This window comes from Canis aureus, chromosome 11, assembly GCF_053574225.1.
Source record: "Canis aureus isolate CA01 chromosome 11, VMU_Caureus_v.1.0, whole genome shotgun sequence".
Classification (NCBI taxonomy): domain Eukaryota; kingdom Metazoa; phylum Chordata; class Mammalia; order Carnivora; family Canidae; genus Canis; species Canis aureus.
The window spans coordinates 64149686-64167592 of record NC_135621.1 but is presented as its reverse complement, the minus strand read 5'-3'; the positions used below and the strand labels follow the sequence as shown (position 1 = coordinate 64167592).

The window sequence follows — 17907 nt, the reverse complement described above, 5'->3', positions numbered from 1 at the left end:
GTCCCCGGGCCGCGCAGACTAGCCGCGGGGAGGGGGGGCGGCACCTGCGCAGGCCCCGCCCCCCGAGGAGCGCCACCTGCGCAGGCCCCGCCCCCCGAGGAGCGCCACCTGCGGAGGCCCCGCCCCCCGAGGAGAGCCACCTGCGCGGGCCCCGCCCCCCGAGGAGAGCCACCTGCACGGGCCCCGCCCCCCCAGGAGAGCCACCTGCGCGGGCCCCGCCCCCCGAGGAGAGCCACCTGCACGGGCCCCGTCCCCCGAGGAGCGCCACCTGCGCGGGCCGCCCCCGAGGAGCGCCACCTGCGCGGGCCCCGCCCCCGAGGAGAGCCACCTGCACGGGCCCCGCCCCCCGAGGAGAGCCACCTGCGCGGGCCCCGCCCCCGAGGAGCGCCACCTGCGCGGGCCCCGCCCCCCGAGGAGCGCCACCTGCGCGGGCTCCGCCCCCGAGGAGCGCCACCTGCGCGGGCCCCGCCCCCCGAGGAGAGCCACCTGCGCGGGCCCCGCCCCCCGAGGAGCGCCACCTGCACGGGCCCCGCCCCCCCCCAGGAGAGCCACCTGCGCGGGCCCCGCCCCCGAGGAGCGCCACCTGCGCGGGCCCCGCCCCCCGAGGAGAGCCACCTGCGCGGGCCCCGCCCCCCGAGGAGAGCCACCTGCGCGGGCCCCGCCCCCCGAGGAGAGCCACCTGCGCGGGCCCCGCCCCCGAGGAGCGCCACCTGCGCGGGCCCCGCCCCCCGAGGAGCGCCACCTGCGCGGGCCCCGCCCCCGAGGAGAGCCACCTGCGCGGGCCCCGCCCCCCGAGGAGCGCCACCTGCGCGGGCCCCGCCCCCCGAGGAGAGCCACCTGCGCGGGCCCCGCCCCCGAGGAGCGCCACCTGCGCGGGCCCCGCCCCCCGAGGAGCGCCATCTGCACGGGCCCCGCCCCCACCCCAGGAGAGCCACCTGCGCGGGCCCCGCTCCCCCCCCCCCCCCAGGAGCTCCACCTGCGGAGGCCCCGCCCCCGAGGAGCGCCCCGCCCGCCGCACCGGTGCCGGCTGTCCTCGTGGGCGCCGTCGCCCGCTCCTCCACGACCCAGCGCGGGTCGCCTCGGCCCCCCTTGGCCAGGTCTGCGCCCGCGGCGTCGGCGTCGGCGGACGAGAAGCCAGGACCGCGGCGCGGGCGGCCGTGCGGCTCCGCAGTGAGGTTTCCCGCCTCCGAGCCGGGGCCGCGGCGTTCGCGGCGCCCAGAGAGGGTCGGAGAGCCCCGCCCCTGCGCCGCCCGGCCGGGCCCGCTGCAGGCGCGGAGGGAGCGGGGGCCCGGCGGGCGGGCCCGGGCAGGGGCGCGGGGGGGGGCGGGGGAGGGGGCCCGGGGCCGGGAGGTCGGGGCGCGGGGATCTGGGGCGCGGGGGCCGCGAGGTCGGGGCGGGGGTGTTGCGGGGGCTGAGGCCTCCGGGACGCGCGCCCGGGTGGGGGGCGGCTGCGGGACTCGCAGGTGCGGGGGCACGAAGGGGGGCCTCGGCCGCCAGCGGAGGACCCGGACGCCGTCCCGGGATTCCTTATTCTTACGGCAAAGACCATTTTCGTGCTCGCAGGCGGGACGGTAAGTTCGCCGGAGGGCGGCGGCATCGGGACGCGGCGGGCGGGCTGTGAGCGGCCCCGGTCGGTAGCGCCCCACCTCCTGGGGGGCACGAGGGTCCCGGGGGCCGAGGGGCGGGGGGCCGGGGAGCCCGCGGTGCACGCCGCGTCCACCCTCTTCTGCGGGTGGTTCTCCCGGCTCCGGGGCCTCCCAACCCCGCGCCGGCAGCACGAGCTACGGAGCTACGGTTCTGTTATTTCTGGAATGTTCCCATTTTATTCACGCACTAATCCTCCGGAGGTGACCGCGGAATGTAATTGCAAGGGCAAATTATTACAGCTTAACGCAGTTCTTCACTAATTAAGTGGATGTTGATGATTCCTTCCACGAATTTTCACGGACCTGCAAAAACTGCGCCAACTCTACGGAAAATGTCACTGAGGTGTCTATGGATCTTAGTTGAGCAGGGAAAACGGAAAATGACAATGAAAGGATGAAGGTACCTGACTCTTCTCTTCCCCTGGGGTGACCTGTCCTTTGCCTGTGCTCTGTGCTCATCAGAATCACTGGTGGAGAACATTTTCTGTGTTTGCTTACTTGAGCTACTATGTTCCAGCGTCTTCCAGAAAGCGATCCCATCTGTGTAGTGTTTGGTCCCCAACAAAGTGTTCAGAGTGTTTTGATCCCCTTCCACTCCCCCCTCTAAAAAATGTTGATTTCACCTTTCATAGCTTTACTTCACCAAAGGCATGGACACGAACACAAGGTATCAGAAAGAAAAGAATAGCAGGGGCGATAGTAAGTGGGCACCATTTTCTGTGGATTCACTGTTTCATCTTTTTCCAATTCATAGAAAGCATCAGGCTGGCTCAGTCAGTAGAGCAGGGCACTCTTGATCTCAGGGTCCTGCCCTTGAGCCCCTAATTGGAGGTAGAGATTGCATACAGAGTATTACTAATAGAACATTACACGGTAAGGTTTAGGTATATCTAAGTGTAACCTGGGGTAAAATAAGACGTCGGAAAATATACAAAGGCAGAAGCCATAATCACTGAAATTTTATATGAACAAAAGAAGTTTGTAATATTTATACAAAGAATTTATCCCAATGGAAAAATTCTATTACAATGTAAATGGAAAAGGTATTCTATGTAGATAATTAATCAAGAATTAAATTTGCCTAAAAGAAATTGTTCCAAAAGGTAATTTCACAAAGAAAATCTTCAGAATTCATGTAATTATTATTAAAATATTTGTCTTTGTAAAACTGAGGTAAGAGTCTCAGATATTTGTACACCCATGATCGCAGCAGCATTATTCACAATAGCTAAAATGGGGAAGCAACCCAGTGTATGTTCACGGATGAAGGTATAAGCAAAATGTGGCATATACATATAGTAAAATATCCTTTAAAAAGAAGGAAATTCTGATGTATGCTGCAACATGGATCAGGCTTGAGGTTCACCTTATGCTATTAATGTTAACTTTACATTATGTGGAATAAGCCAATCACAAAAAGACAAATACTGCTTGATTATGCTTCTCTGAAGTGTTTAGTCTAATTTACAGAGACAGATGAGTGGTTGCAAGGGGATAAGGAGAGGGAACATGGGACGTTATTGTTTAATGGGTATAGAGTTTCAGTTTCGCAAGATGCAGAGTTCTGGAAATGGGCAGTAATGACGGTTGTACAACACTATGAATGTATTCGATACCAGTGAACGGTACGTTGAATGGTTAAGATGATAAGTTTTATGTTTTACCACAATAAAAAAAATCAATGACCAAAAGATTGTTGGGGAAGAGTATGAAGGTACCACACACACAGAGTTTGCTTTTTTTTTTTTTTTTTTATTTATGATAGTCACAGAGAGAGAGAGAGGCAGAGACACAGGCAGAGGGAGAAGCAGGCTCCATGCACCGGGAGCCCGTCGCGGGATTCGATCCTGGGTCTCCAGGATCACGCCCTGGGCCAAAGGCAGGCGCTAAACCGCTGCGCCATCCAGGGATCCCCAGAGTTTGCTTATTAACTACAAAAGAGAAAAGTGATCTTTACAAAGGAAGAAACTGAGGATCATCAACAGTGGAGCAAACAGACGTGGATAAGCATCACCTCTGTAAGATTCCTGCCAAAAGTGCTTAATCTGAATGAAATGAGGAAGCAAGCAGAAAAGTCCAAGTTGTGGGAAATTCTGCCTAATGGATCTGGCCTAGACTTTTTGAAAATAAACATTTCATGGATGTCAAAAGAAGACTAAAGAGAAAAAAGACTAAAGAGAGGTGACAACTCCAATGCAATGCACAATCCTAGAGCTAACAGTTTAAAATGGCAAAATTGGGGAAGTTTAAACTGCATTGCAGACTGCACATTGAATAACTATGTCAACGTTAAGTTTTTCTGAGCACTGAATTTTAGTTACAAAGGAAAATGTTCTTGCTCTTTGGAGATACATGCTGAATATTTAGAGAGTAAAGTGTCATGATGTCTGCGATTAACTCACTTGGGTCCGAGGAAAAAAGAAGCAAGTGTGGCAGCGTTGGGAACTTGACTCCAGGTGAAGAGCATCTGAGGGTTCCTTGTACTACTTTTGCAACTCCCCTGTATGTTTGAGATTTTTTTTTTCAAGATCAAAATTGGGAGGGAAACTGAGTCAAGACGTCTTCAGGATCAAAGCAGTGGTTCCATCCCTTCGTCAGCATCCTTTCCTAGGGCGAGTAAACATCTCAGCACAGTATTTCCTGTATATCTACTATGTGTGCGAGGCTGCTCTATACTGGAGCGGCTGAAAAAGTGAAGACCCGGGGCTTGGCTGCTAGTGGAGGAGACCAGAGAGTTCATCTTCATGGTCAATACCGTCTGCCCTGGGAGCACAGAGGACCCAGTGCCTAATTCTACCCAAGGGAATGTGGTGCTTCGGTGGGTCTTTTCTTAAGGGAGATTTGAAGCATGAGGAGAAGAGCAGCAAGCGCCCGGGCCCAGAAGCCCGAAGCAGCACAGTGCGCCGGGGTGGCTGCGATGGGGCCATAGAAGGGGGCCCAGATGCCCAACGTGAAAATCCTCGTTGGCCTTGCTGAGGAGCTTTTGTGGTATGGGCGATGGAAAACTGTTCGGATGGTCTAAACGGAGACATGGCATAATCAGACTTGGGTTTTACAAATATCACTTTTTTAAAAGATTTTGATTGTATTTATTTGACAGCACAAGTGTGGGGAACAGCTGAGGGAGAGGGAGAAAGAGAAGCAGGCTCCCCATGGAGCAGGGAGCCTGACTCGGGGCTGGATCCCTGGACCCTGGTATCATAGTCGGAGCCAAAGGCAGATACTTAACTGACTGAGCTACCCAGCACCCCTACAAAAATCATTCGTAAGAAACTTCGAACAGGGGCACCTGAGTGGCTCAGGGGTTAAACCTCTGATTTCAGCTCAGGTTGTGATCCCCGGGTCCTGGGATCAAGTCCTGTCTTGGGCTCCCCGGAGGAAGGCTGCTTCCCCCAGTGCCTGTGGCTCTGCCTCTCTCTCATGAATAAATAAATAAAATCTTAAAAAAAAAAAGAAAAGAAAAGAAACTTCAAACAATGGACAAGCATGGGGGTAAAAACTGGGAGCAAGGAGATTTGTCAAGGTGGAGAAGAGGCCACAGACAGGTACTTGGAAGTGGAATCCATGAGCAGGTCAGATATTGGGGCGTAGCAGAGGAAGTGTTTTCAGTGGCTGGGACTTTCAGCTTGGTGGGTCAACATCACCCCGAGAAACTAGAATGAAGAGAGGCTGGGAAAGGGCTTAGGTTATGACTCCAGAGATAAGCATTCAAGAGACAGGCAGAGAAGATGCAGCCTGAAAAGGTGCAACCAAAGGAGGAAGAAAACAAAGAAGGCATTTCATCATGGAAGCCTCGGCCCCCAGCGGAGGGAGCGGTCAGCAGTGTCGGATATTGGCAAGTGCAGGTAAGAGGAGAAATTGTTCTTTGGATTTTATGAGAGGGTCAATGGGCCCTTTGCATTGAGCAGTTTCCCTCATCGATGAAGCCAGGTCACTGTGGGCAGGAGGTGGGAAGGCAGGGAGGTGAGAAGGCAGAGGCGTGCTCTCAAATGTGTGACAAGGGTAATGTCCCTATAAATGTTTTCCTGTGCCAATGGGGACTAGCTGATGGGAAAAAGACCCTGTCCACGTGGTAGGGCAAAGCCCAGAAGCAAAGGGGGGAGAGGAGTCCGAAGGCAGGTGAGGTCAACCTGGGATAGGAAGACCCAGGAGAAAGGGTTCGGTTGGACGTTTCTGTTCCAAGCTTGGTTTTGATCGGTTTGATTTGGGGACGGGGAGGGAACAACTTTAGATGGCATCTTGCCTGCAGCAAAGTGAGGGTGATAACCCTGACAGGCTTTGGGGAAGAAAAGAGAAATGTTCCAAGTATTTCTTCCCGTCTGTACTGGGGTAAGCATAATTTTATTTATTTATTCATGAGACACACAGAGAGGCAGAGACATAGGCAGAGGGAGAAGCAGGCTCCCTGCAGGGAACCTGATGCCGAACTCGATCCCAGGATTCCTGGGATCATGACCTGAGCAATAGGCAGACACTTAACCACTGAGCCATCCAGGTGCTCCCTTTGTCACCTTTTCTAAACACAACTAACTCCACCACACTTTCTGTGTCTAGAGAAAGTTGAAAAGTACGCATCCAGGATTGACTCTTACCAGCAGTGCATTAGAGAATCAGGACTTTGATTCAAGCTTCCGATCACAGTAGATCTGATTCTGCTGTTGAGAAAGTCATTATTCTGATTTACTTTTATAATTCCAATGCCTATGCTGCAGTTTGACTTAATTCCACTAACATTTATTGAGCCACCACTGTGCACATCTGCTCAAAGCACATGATAACTCACAGCATTTCGTTCTCAAGCTGTACTTTTTCACTGGCCCACTTGCCTTGAGGACGGAGCCTTCCTTCTCTCGACACCAGGGTCAAAGCTACCTCAGCCCAGGGTGCAATGTCACGAGATGTATGGATGACTGGATGAAGAAATAGTTCTCAAACCTGAATGTTCCAAAATATTTATAGGCTATAAAACCAATTCAGTTGGCATTTGCTGATTGAAATGAAAGTGAATCGAGTTTAAATTATCAGAGTGATTACATATGATAAAGGCAAATATTGCTTCTTAAATCATTACGTGTATGTGTTATGTCAGGGTTATATATACTAAGGTGGGTGTTTGTTTTTTGTTTTTTTTTTTCAGTTGTAAAGCCACAGCTATAGCAAACCCAAAGATAAAGGCAACGCCGTGTACAGCTACCTGTTGATCTGTTTTGCATACTGGAGAATCCCCAGGGCCTAGCACATGACCGTTCTCAATAAATGTTGGGTAAATGAACAAATTCATACGAGTAAAAGACAACATTGGTTGAAGGAATACGAAAGGGGAGAACTGGGCCTTTGAAAGAAGGATGGAATTTTCACAGGTAGAGGTTAGAGAGGTGGGTCCAAACCAACGAAGGAAAGAGGTGACCAAAGGTGTGAAAGTGAGGAAAGTCGTCAGGGGCCCAGAATGGGCGCCAACATGGGGAGCAGCTGGACGTCCCAGCCCACCGCCTCCTCCCCTCCCAGCAGTTGGAGGCACAGGCCGTGCAGCCGGGCCCAAGGTTAAGGCTGCGCACCCCCCACGCCGCCCCACAGGGAGCTGATGCCCGAACAGCTGCAGGCCTGGGGCGCAGGGGGGCTAGCCCAGCGGCGTGTTGCCGAGTGACAGTCTCTCCAAGACTTGGGAGCAAATCCACTGCCGGTCCGGCGTCGTGATTGTGGAGGCTGAGAAAAATCCAGGCCATCCCACCTACAGTTTAGCATTAGCACAAGTATAGCCATCTTAGGCCCCTGTGAATAAGAGCTGAACTTTACGGGGTAAACTGCAGAATGTCCTCAGTGTCCCCGCAGGGAATCCCATATCAGAAAGACAACAGAGCCCACACCCGAGGTAGGAAGTCCCATATTAGAATGAGAACAGAGCTCAATGCCCTTAAAGCCCCATATCAGAATGTAAACAGAACCTGAGAAATTCCTCCACCCCTTCTGAAAATCCCCTAGACCAGCCTACAAAAAACCCAGCTGTAACCCACTTCGGGGTCCAAGTCCCTGCTCCGCTGCGCCAGGTATACTTGGACCCAAGCTCGAGCTTGCTAATAAACCCTCGTGCGCTTGCATCGGTGTCGGCGGCTCCTTGGTGGTTTCTCGGATTCGCAATCTTGAGCACCGCAGGGATCCAGGCCCAGCGGGGCCAGCGCTCCGCAGCGCCCGAGGGCGGGAGGCGAGCGGCCGAGGAGCAGCGGCGTCCAGGCCCGAGCCTGGGTCCGGTACCGTGGGGAGGCGCTCGGGGGCCCGCGTGCGGCCAGCGCGGAGAAGGCTGCGTACACCGCGTGCGGCGCCCCCGGCAGGGCCCGACACCCGCGGCTTGGCCCCCGCGTCTTCGTGCTTCGCCGTCAGACAGCCGCGCAGCCAGATTCAGCTGCTGGTGACCAAACAGCAACGACAAGTCAATACTAAGCAAGACGGCCTTTCCCATCTCCTCTCGCGAACGAACAGGCAGCGGGCAGAGCCCTGAACTTACACCCGCCAGCCCCACACCCGGCGCGCCATCACGGCTGACCCGGAAGCAGGAAGGAGACAGCGCCCGGAAGCACATCCCCAGCCCTTAGGCCACACCCCCGATACTTCCGCTCCGACACCACTGGCTAGAACGGGTCACGTGGCGGTTCCTAGCAGCAAGGAAAGCTGGGAAGTGTAGTCCGCATTCTGCTCGGCCACGTGCCCAGCTCACGCATGGGAGTTCTGCTACCAACAAAAAAAGGAAAGCATCCCGGGGGCAGCCAGCCTGGTCCTGCCACCCCACCTCACAGGCAGCAGGAAGTTAAAGCAAGTACTACAACCAAAGCTATTAGAACAGTACCAGGCACTTGGAAGCACCTGATAAATGTGTTAGTGGCTTTCCTCACGCTCCCCGAAGATCTTCTCCACTCCCGTGTATACACCAGCTGCCACCTCCTCCAAATACTCCTACAAGGACACTTCTAGCCTCGGTTTCCCAGCCAAGCTCAAGGCAACTCCTGTAGCCAGTGATCTGCTCTGTTAAAGGTGGCTTACAACCACTTCCGGATCCTCACCTGCAGGAATAGGGAAATAAAAGGAGACTGTGCTGCTCTTCTTTTAAGGGCATGATTTGGAAATTGCAGATACCACTTCTGTGCTCGCCTGAATGGCCAGAATTTACATGCCCCCCCCCCAGATAAAATATGGGGGGAGGGCTGTTATTGTAAAAAGAAAGGTAGAATGGATATGTGGGGAATAACCTGCAAGGTCTGGCTCACTGCCACTTCCTTGAACCTGCTCCTCCTCCTGTTTCCCTCCTGGCTTCCTTTTCTAGGCCTGTGGGCCTCACCATCTATAGTAATTCAACGGCTGGATGTGCTACTCATTTGTGACTCCACCCCACCCTTGTCTCCAGAGCATCACACTGCACAGCTAGGCACCATGCATGTTCCAATCTACACTCCACCTTGGATTCTGATATATTAAATGAACAAACACATAAACGGAGAGGAGGGAAAGCCTATTTTTTAGTAGAATGCCAATATTGGCAAAATGTTAAAAGAAGTAAAAACTTATTTTTATAGTGGAGAAATCCAACAGATACCATCTTAATCAAGTGATAAAAATTTAAATTACATCCATTTCTATGGGACAAACTGAGAGCCCATGCTTTTTTTTTTTTTTTTTTAAAGAGTTATTTATTTTAGAGAGAGTGCAAGTGGAGAGAGGGGCAGAGGGAGAGGGAGAGAGAATCTCAAACAGACTAACTGCTGAGTGCAGAGACCTATACAGGGCTCAATCTCACGACCCTAAGATCATACCTGAGCTAAGACCAAGAGTTGGGGGCACCTGAATGGCTTAGTGGTTGAGCATCTGCCTTTGGCTCAGGGCATGATCCCAGAGTCCTGGGATTGAGACCCACCTCAGGCTCCCCACAGGGAGCCTGCTTCTCCTTCTGCCTATGCCTCTCTCTGTGTGTCTCTCATGAATAAATAAAATCTTAAAAAATTAATAAAAAATGAAATCAAAAGTTGGATGCTCAACTGACTGAGCCACCCAGGCACCCCTAGAGAGCATGTCTCCTGATATGATGCACTGAGATCACAGGATCACTTCTAGATTATTTCTGCCAAAGATACATGACCTGAACCTAATCATAAAGAAATATCAAGAAACCCAAACAGTGAGAGACATTCTACAAAGTGGCCTATAATATTCAAAAGGGTCAAGGTCAGGAAAACTCAAGGAAAGTTTGAGGGATTGGTCCAAGTTGAAGGAGAGCAAAGAGATGCAACAAGTAAATGAAAAGCATTATTCTGAATTGGATGCTGGACTTATAAAAATATATTGGGAAAATTGGCAAATCTCGAATGTGGAGTAGATGGCAGTAGTGTACCAATTTTAACTCATGGTTGACCTGTGGTTATTTGGAAAAATGTCTCAATTTTTAGGAAATATGGGCTAACATACTAAGGGTAAATGATATAGCATGTTTGTGTCTTACTCTCAAATTCTTATAAGATATGAATGATAAAACGCATGTAAACTTAACTTGGGAACCTGAGTTAAGGCACCCAGTTTTGTACGACTGTTGCAGCTTTTCTGTAAAATTTGAAATTTTTTCGGTATAAAATGTGTTTTCTAAAAATAAGCCTTTTGGGCCACCTGTGTGCTTCAGTCCATTAAGCTTCAAACTCTTGGTTTCAGCTCAGGTCATGATCTCAGGATTATGAGATGGAGGCCTGGGTTGGACTCCGAGGTCAGCATGGAGTTTGCTTCTTTCCTTCTCCTTCTCCCTCTCCCTCCCCTTCTCCCCTCCCCACTCCATCCTCACTCACACAGACTCTCTCTCAAATAAATACATAAATAAATCTTTTTTATTAATAATGATTTTTAAAAATAGGTCTTCTCAGTTTGTTGTTGGTGTTTGATGTTATTTGTTTCTGATCAGAAGTTTTATTTTAATGTTTTGATTTATCAAACTTGTCCCCTTTGGCTCTTGGATGATGTGCCCTACTTGAGGTAGTCATTTGAAGAAAGTCCCTAAGTCAACAGCTAATTAAAGAGGAAAGGTGGCAAATTTGATCTTACTTCTGCAAGAGAAGCACCAGTGGGCACTGAGAGAGAATTGCTCAACTTTTCACTGAATCCACAGTTTAGGAGATGGAAACACTCTGAAAGCTTTACTGATCACTGAGCATCTTCAGTCGAATTTCTGGCAAATACCTCAAATTCAACAGATCTAAAACCCAGCTAATCTCTTCTCTCAAATTAGTCCCCTCTCTAGACTCCAATTTCTGACAATCTCTCAGGTATCCAAGGTCAGAAGCCATCAGGTGTCCTACTCTCTTTCCTCCCACATCTCACCAGAAACTCACATTCTTCACTCTCTTCATCATCTTCTTGTTTGCTGCCACTTCCCTATTCCAGATCCTCATCCTTCAAATCCAGACTGTCACTACAGCCACCTCCATTTATCTTCTGGTTGCTACTCTTCGAAAACCTAATCATGGAGGAAACACCTCATGTCTTCAACCCCCCCTCCCATTATGATGTAGAAACATAAAACTGGATATCAACTTACTGTTTGAGCTCTTATTCAACTGTAAAATCAAAACAAATTTACAAATCAAATACAAAAGCACAAAACCAATAATATGCAAATTAACATTTAGTATCAGATGCTGTTCTTTGACTGCTCTGCTGCTCACCCCATCCTTAAGGCACCAATGTTCTACTGGAAATTCCATGTGCCTGTACTGTCATGGGCACTGATGGCCAATTTTGCCACCATTTTCTACTATTGGGGCATTTACAAAACCATGGTTAGTATAGTCAGTCACCAGGAAATTGGTCTTCACTTGACATAGTTGCATTGTTTACATATTAATTCCTCCTCTAATCTTTTCTCATCAGCTTGCAACAGAGTAATTTGGCTCCCTAAATACAAATGCAGATATTGGTAATGAAACCATGAGACCATATGGGAATACATAGTAATAAATCATCATCTATGTAAGTCTTAATTTTCTTAAACTTTTAAATATTTATAGCAACATTATTCACATGAAAAAAAAAAAAAAAGCAACCCAAGTGTCCATCAGTGGATGAATGGATAAACCAAATGTGACATATACATACAAATGGGATATTATTCAGGCTTAAAAAGTAAAGGAATTCTTTACATAGTAGGGAAAAGACAGTCTCTTCGACAAATGGTTTTGGGAAAACCAGACAGCTCCATGCAGAAGAATGAAACTGGACAACTTTCTTATGCCACACACAAAAATAAGCTCAAAATGGATTAAAGACCTAAATGTGAGACTTGAAACCATAAAATCCACAGAGGAAAACATGGGCAATAATTTCTCTGATGTTGTCTATAGAAACATTTTTTTCTAAATATGTCTTCTTGAGCAAGGGAAGTGAAAGCAAAAATAAACTATTGGGACTACCCCAAAATAAAGTGCTTTTGCACAGTGAAGGAAACAATGAACAAAACAAAAAGGCAATCAGTTGAATGAGAGAAGATATTTGCAAATGATACACCTGATAAGAATACCTAAATATATAAAGAACTTCTACAACTCAACACCAAAAAAACACCCCCAAATAATCCTATTTAAAAATGGGCAGAGGAAGGGGTTACGATGGTGGAGGAGAAGGGGTACCCGAAGTTTGTCTCCTCCCTCAAATACAGCTAGATGGTTATCAAATCATTTTGAACACCTGAGAAATCAATCGGAGGTTCCAGAAAACAAATGCTGCAAGTCTAGAGAGTAGAAAAGCGGCCAACCATTTGGAAGGTAAGAGATGCAGAGACTTGTCGCCGGTGTGACAATGCCGAGGACTCAGCAGGACAGAGGCTACCACAAAGTACTGTAAGCAGTGCAGCCCGAATGAGAAGCTTTCCAAGTGGGCTTAGAGGCGCTCATGGGGGAAGCAGAGCAGAATGCTCTGAGGATCCCTGGAGTCCCAAGAAGAATGGGTGGCACCTAAGTGTTGCAAGGTTCCCAGGTGTAGGAGTGGGGACGGCAGCTGAGAACAGTTTAGGTGCTGGTTTTCTGCTCTGTGTTGCCATAAACTGCAAACTGCGGCCTGGTGGTGCAACCGCTTCCCCGGGAGGGGTCGGCCGGAGGCAGAGCGTGGGGAGGCCCTCCCCGGGAAGAACCGCACGTCTGCACCGTGGACGTCCCTAAAATTGGGAGCTTTTAGACTCAGCTGCGTGCCTGAGATAAAAATGCTCAGACACAGGTAGGGTGAACAGCGTTCTGCCGGGGAAACAAGAGTGACTGCTGCTCTCCTGGGAGGGCTCACTGAAGAGTGAGGGGTGGGAATCTTCAGCTCCTGGTTAGAGACCTGGGTGCCACCAGGTTCACCCTGTCCCATGTTGGTGAAAGGCTCCGGGGGAGCAAAACAGCGCGACTTGGTGGAGGCTGCAGCTGCTACACTAGGCCCCGCCTCCTTGTGCCTTGGGGGTGCTGGTCCACCTGAGTCAGGCCGCCGGCCCCCCCAGGAGGCCAGCACAGCTTGCTCTCACCAAGCTTCCAGCTTCCTTTCCGGGGGGGGGGGGGCATAGTATCCAGCTTCCTGCATACTTTTATTCTTTAGCCTTTTTTTTTTTTTAAGATTTTATTTATTTATTCATGAGAGACAGAGAGAGGAGAAGGGGAGAGAGAGAGAGAGAGAGAGAGAGAGAGAGAGAGGGGCAGCCGAGGGAGAAGCAGGCTCCTCGAGGGGAGTCCAATGTGGGACTCGATCCCAGGACCTCGGGATCACTACATGAGCCAAAGGCAGATGCTCAACCACTGAGCCACCAAGATGTCCTTATTCTTTAGTCTTTTGTTATTTTTTCAATTATTTTATTTTTAATTCTTTTCTTTTAAAATTTTTATTTTTATATATATCTTATATTTTTTAAATTTAAAATTATAAAAATTGTTTCCTTTTACTTGTATTTTATTTTTATACATATGTATTTTTTCTTCCTTTCTTATTTTGGGGTCTAGTTTCTTTTAACAAACAGACCAGAACACATCCAGGATCTAGTTTCTTTTGTTGTTGTCATTTTCTTTTTCTGTTTTTCTTTTCTATACAAAATGACGAGACAGAGAAATTCACCCCAAAAGGAAGAACAGGAGATAGTACTCACAGCCAGGGATATAATGAATATGGATATAAGTAATATGTCTGAACTAGAATTTAAAACAATAATTTTAAGATACTGATGGGATTGAAAAAAGTTTAGAAGATACTAGAGAATCCCTTACTGTAGAGAGAAAAGAAATAAAATCTAATCTGGTTATAATTAAAAATGCTATAGCTGAAATGCAATCCCAAGTGGAGGCCATAAAAATGAGGATGAATCAATCAGAAGAGTGAACCAGTGATATAGAAGGTTAAATTTTGGAAAACAATGAAGCTGGAAAAAGAGGGAAAGAAAACTAAAGATCACAAAAGTAGACTTAGGGAACTCAGAGATTCCATAAAGCGAAATAATATCCATATAATAGGAGTCCCAGAAGAAAAGCAGGAAAACGGGCAGGTTTATTTGAACAAATTTTAACTGAGAACTTCTCTAATCTGGGGAAGAAAACAGGCATTCAAGTCCAAGAGGCACAGAGAACTTCCATCAAAATCAACAAAAATAGGTCAATGCTATGACATATTATAGTGAAACTTCCAAATTGTAAAGATAAAGAGAAAATCCTGAAAGCAGCTTGGGACAAGAGGTCTTTAACCTATAACAAGACCCTGTTATAGGTCTATAACCTATAACAGACCTGTCCATAGAGACCTGGCAGGCCAGAAGGGACTAGCATGATATATTCATTGTGCAAAATAGGAAAAATATGCAGCAAGGAATACTTTATCCAGCAAGGCTTTCATTCAGAATAGAAGAAGAGATAGAGTTTCTAAGACAAACAAAAACTAAAAGAATTCATGAATACTAAACCAGCCCTGCAAGAAATATTAAAAGGGACCCTTTGAGCATAAAGAGAGACCAAAAGAAACAAAGACCAGAAAGGCACAGAGACAATCTATAGAAACAGTGACTTTATATATTTTTTTAAAGATTGATTTATTTATTCATGAGAGACACAGAGAGAGAGAAAGGGGGGGCACCGACACAGGCAGAGGGAGAAGCAGGCTCCATGCAGGGAGCCAGACATGGGACTCGATCCCGGGTCTCCAGGGTCACGCCCTGGGCTGAAAGTGGCGCTAAACCACTGCACCACCAGGGCCACCCAGAAACAGTGACTTTAGAGGTAAGACAATGGCACTACATTTATATCTTTCAATAATTACTCTGAATGTAAATTGTAAATGGAATAAATGCTCCAATCAAAAGGCATAAAGTATTAGAATGGATTAAAAAAAGTTGGCGTAGCCATCCTTGTATTAGACAAATTAGATTTTAAACTAAAGAATGTAATAAGAGATAAGCAAGGACACTATATCATAATAAAGGGGGTCTACCCAACAAGAAGATCTAATAATTGTAAATATTTATGCCCCTAACTTGGGAGCAGCCAAATATATAAATCAGTTAATAATAAACTTAAACTCATTGATCATAATACAACAATAGTAGGGGACTTGAACACCCACTCACAGCAATGGACAGATGATCTAACCAGAAGCTCAACAAGGGAACAAGAGTTTGTTTTTTTTTTTTTTTAAAGATTTTATTTATTTATTCATGATAGTCACACAGAGAGAGACAAAGAGGCAGAGACACAGGCAGAGGGAGAAGCAGGCTCCATGCACTGGGAGCCCGATGTGGGATTCGATCCCGGGTCTCCAGGATCACGCCCCGGGCCAAAGGCAGGCGCCAAACCGCTGCGCCACCCAGGGATCCCGGAACAAGAGTTTTGAAGGACACACTGGACCAGATGGATTTCACAGATATAGTCAGAGCATTTCATCCTAAAGCAGAATATACACTTTTTTCAAGCACACATAGAACATTCTCCAGAATAGATCACATACTGGGTCACAACCCAGGATTCAATCAGTACAAAAAGACTGTGATCATACCATGCATCCTTTCAGACCACAATGCTTTAAAACTTGAAGTCAACCATAAGAAAAAAATTGGAAGGACTACAAATACATGGAGTTTAAAAAACACCCTACTAAAGAATAAATAGGTAAACCAGGAAATTAAAGAATTAAAAAAAATACATGGAAGCAAATGAAAATAAAAACATGACAGTTCAAAACCTTTGGGATGCAGCAAAAGTTGTTCTAAGAGGAAAATATATAGCAATACAGGCCTTCCTCAAGAATCAAGAAAAATCTCAAATACACAATCTAACTTTATGTCTAAAGGAGCTGGAAAAAGAACAGCAAATAAAGCCTAAATGCAGCAGGAAAAGAGAAATAATAAAGATTAGAGTATAAATCAATGTTAAAGAAATTTTTAAAAAACCAAGGAAACAGATCAACAAAACTAGGAGTTTGTTCTTTGAAAGGACTAACAAGACTGATAAACCCCTTATCAAAAAGAAAAGAGAAATGGCCCAAATAAATAAAATCATGAATGAAAGAGATCACAACCAACACTGAAGAAATACAATTATAAGAGAATATTATGAGCAATGACATACCAACAAATTAGGTGATCTGAAAGAAATGGATACATTCCTAGAAACATCTAAACTACCAAAACTGAAACAGGAAGAAATAGAAAATCCAAACAGAGACATAACCAGCAAAGAAATTGAATCACTAATCAAAAATCTCCCAACAAACAAGAGTCCAGGTCCAGATGGCTTCCTGGGGGAATTCTAACAAACATTTAAATAATTAACACCTATTCTTCTGAAACTGCTCCAAAAACAGAGATGAAGGAAAACTTCCAAACTCTTTCTGTGAGGCCAGTATTACCTTGATCCCAAAACCACACAGAGACCCCACAAAAAGGAGAATTCCAGAACAATATCACTGATAAACATGGACGCAAAAATTCTCAGCACGACACTAGCTAATAGGATCCAACAGTACATTAAAAGGATTATTTGCCACGACCAAGTGGGATTTATTCCTTGGCTGCAGGGGTGGTTCAACATCTGCAAAGCAATAAACATGATACACCACATTAATAAAAGAGAGGATAAGATCCTCTCAATAGATGAAGAAAAAGCATGTGACAAAATATGGCATCCTTTATCAAAATCCTCCACAAAATAAAATAAAATAAAATAAAATAAAATCCTCCACAATGTAGGGGTAGAGGGACATACCTCAACATCATAAAGGCCATCTATGAAATATCCACAGCTAATATCATCTTCAGTGGGGAAAAACCGAACCTTTCCCCTACAGTCGGGAACACAATGGGGATGTCCACTCTCACCACTGTTGTTCAACAGAGTACTAGAAGTCCTGGCCTCAGCAATCAGACAAGAAGAAGAAATAAAAGGCATCCAAATCAGCAAAGTAGTCAAACTTTCACTCTTCACAGAAGATAGGATATCTGTGTAGAAAACTTGAAAGACTCCACCAAAAAATTGCTAGAACTGATACAGGAATTCGGCAACGTTGCAGGATATAAAATCAATGCACAGAAGTCTACACACTAACAAGCAGCAGAAAGAGAAATCCTTTGCTTTGGCTTCTCCCATCTGACAAACACTCTTCCTTCGGCTTATATTATCCAATGCTTCCATTCGTTAAGTCCCTGCTCTTCACACAAAAGCCCAGACTCAAGGACTTCTCCCAACACCAAAGGGTGTCAATACTCTTCTTTTAGAATTAGTCACACCTTTTAATTGTATCACCCACTTATTCTCTCACTCAACATTTATCGAGTGTGTGTCATATGTATGACCATGTGCTAGATCCTGAATCGAGTGTTATATCTTCTGCTTTTTATCTCTCTCGTAGCCCCTTGTACTTTTCACACGTTTACTGCAGTGGTTTGGATGATGCTTTAATGGCTTGTCCTGTCACATGCCACATAGGGACAGCAAATTTTAAACTACTGAAATCAAAAATAGTATAAACGTAGGACTTGCCTAAAGTACCAGGATGTTTTACTGATGGTGGTAGGTTGTTTTCTGTAAGTAAACAGTACTAAAAGCAGCTGTCAGTACTATTAGGGTTTGAGGACTGAGCTCAATAGGGATTATGTAGTAGGAGATCTTAGTCCTTGTTATTGGAAGTTTCTATGACAATAGCAGTAATGTCATTTGGTCATGAATACCTGTGATGAGAGCATCAAGAACAGGTACTATCTCCAAAGTTCCCCTTAAATATGATTTACCTAACAGACATC

General features: G+C 47.1%; 1 long non-coding RNA gene across 1 annotated transcript; it reads left to right on the top strand.

Moving 5' to 3' along the window:
- Positions 1 to 1426: 1426 nt before the first annotated feature.
- Positions 1427 to 7120, top strand: LOC144324226 (uncharacterized). The gene is made up of 4 exons (XR_013389743.1): positions 1427 to 1571; positions 1887 to 2046; positions 3412 to 5491; positions 6784 to 7120. It is a non-coding gene; the product is annotated as an uncharacterized LOC144324226 (long non-coding RNA).
- The last annotated feature ends 10787 nt before the right edge of the window (positions 7121 to 17907 follow it).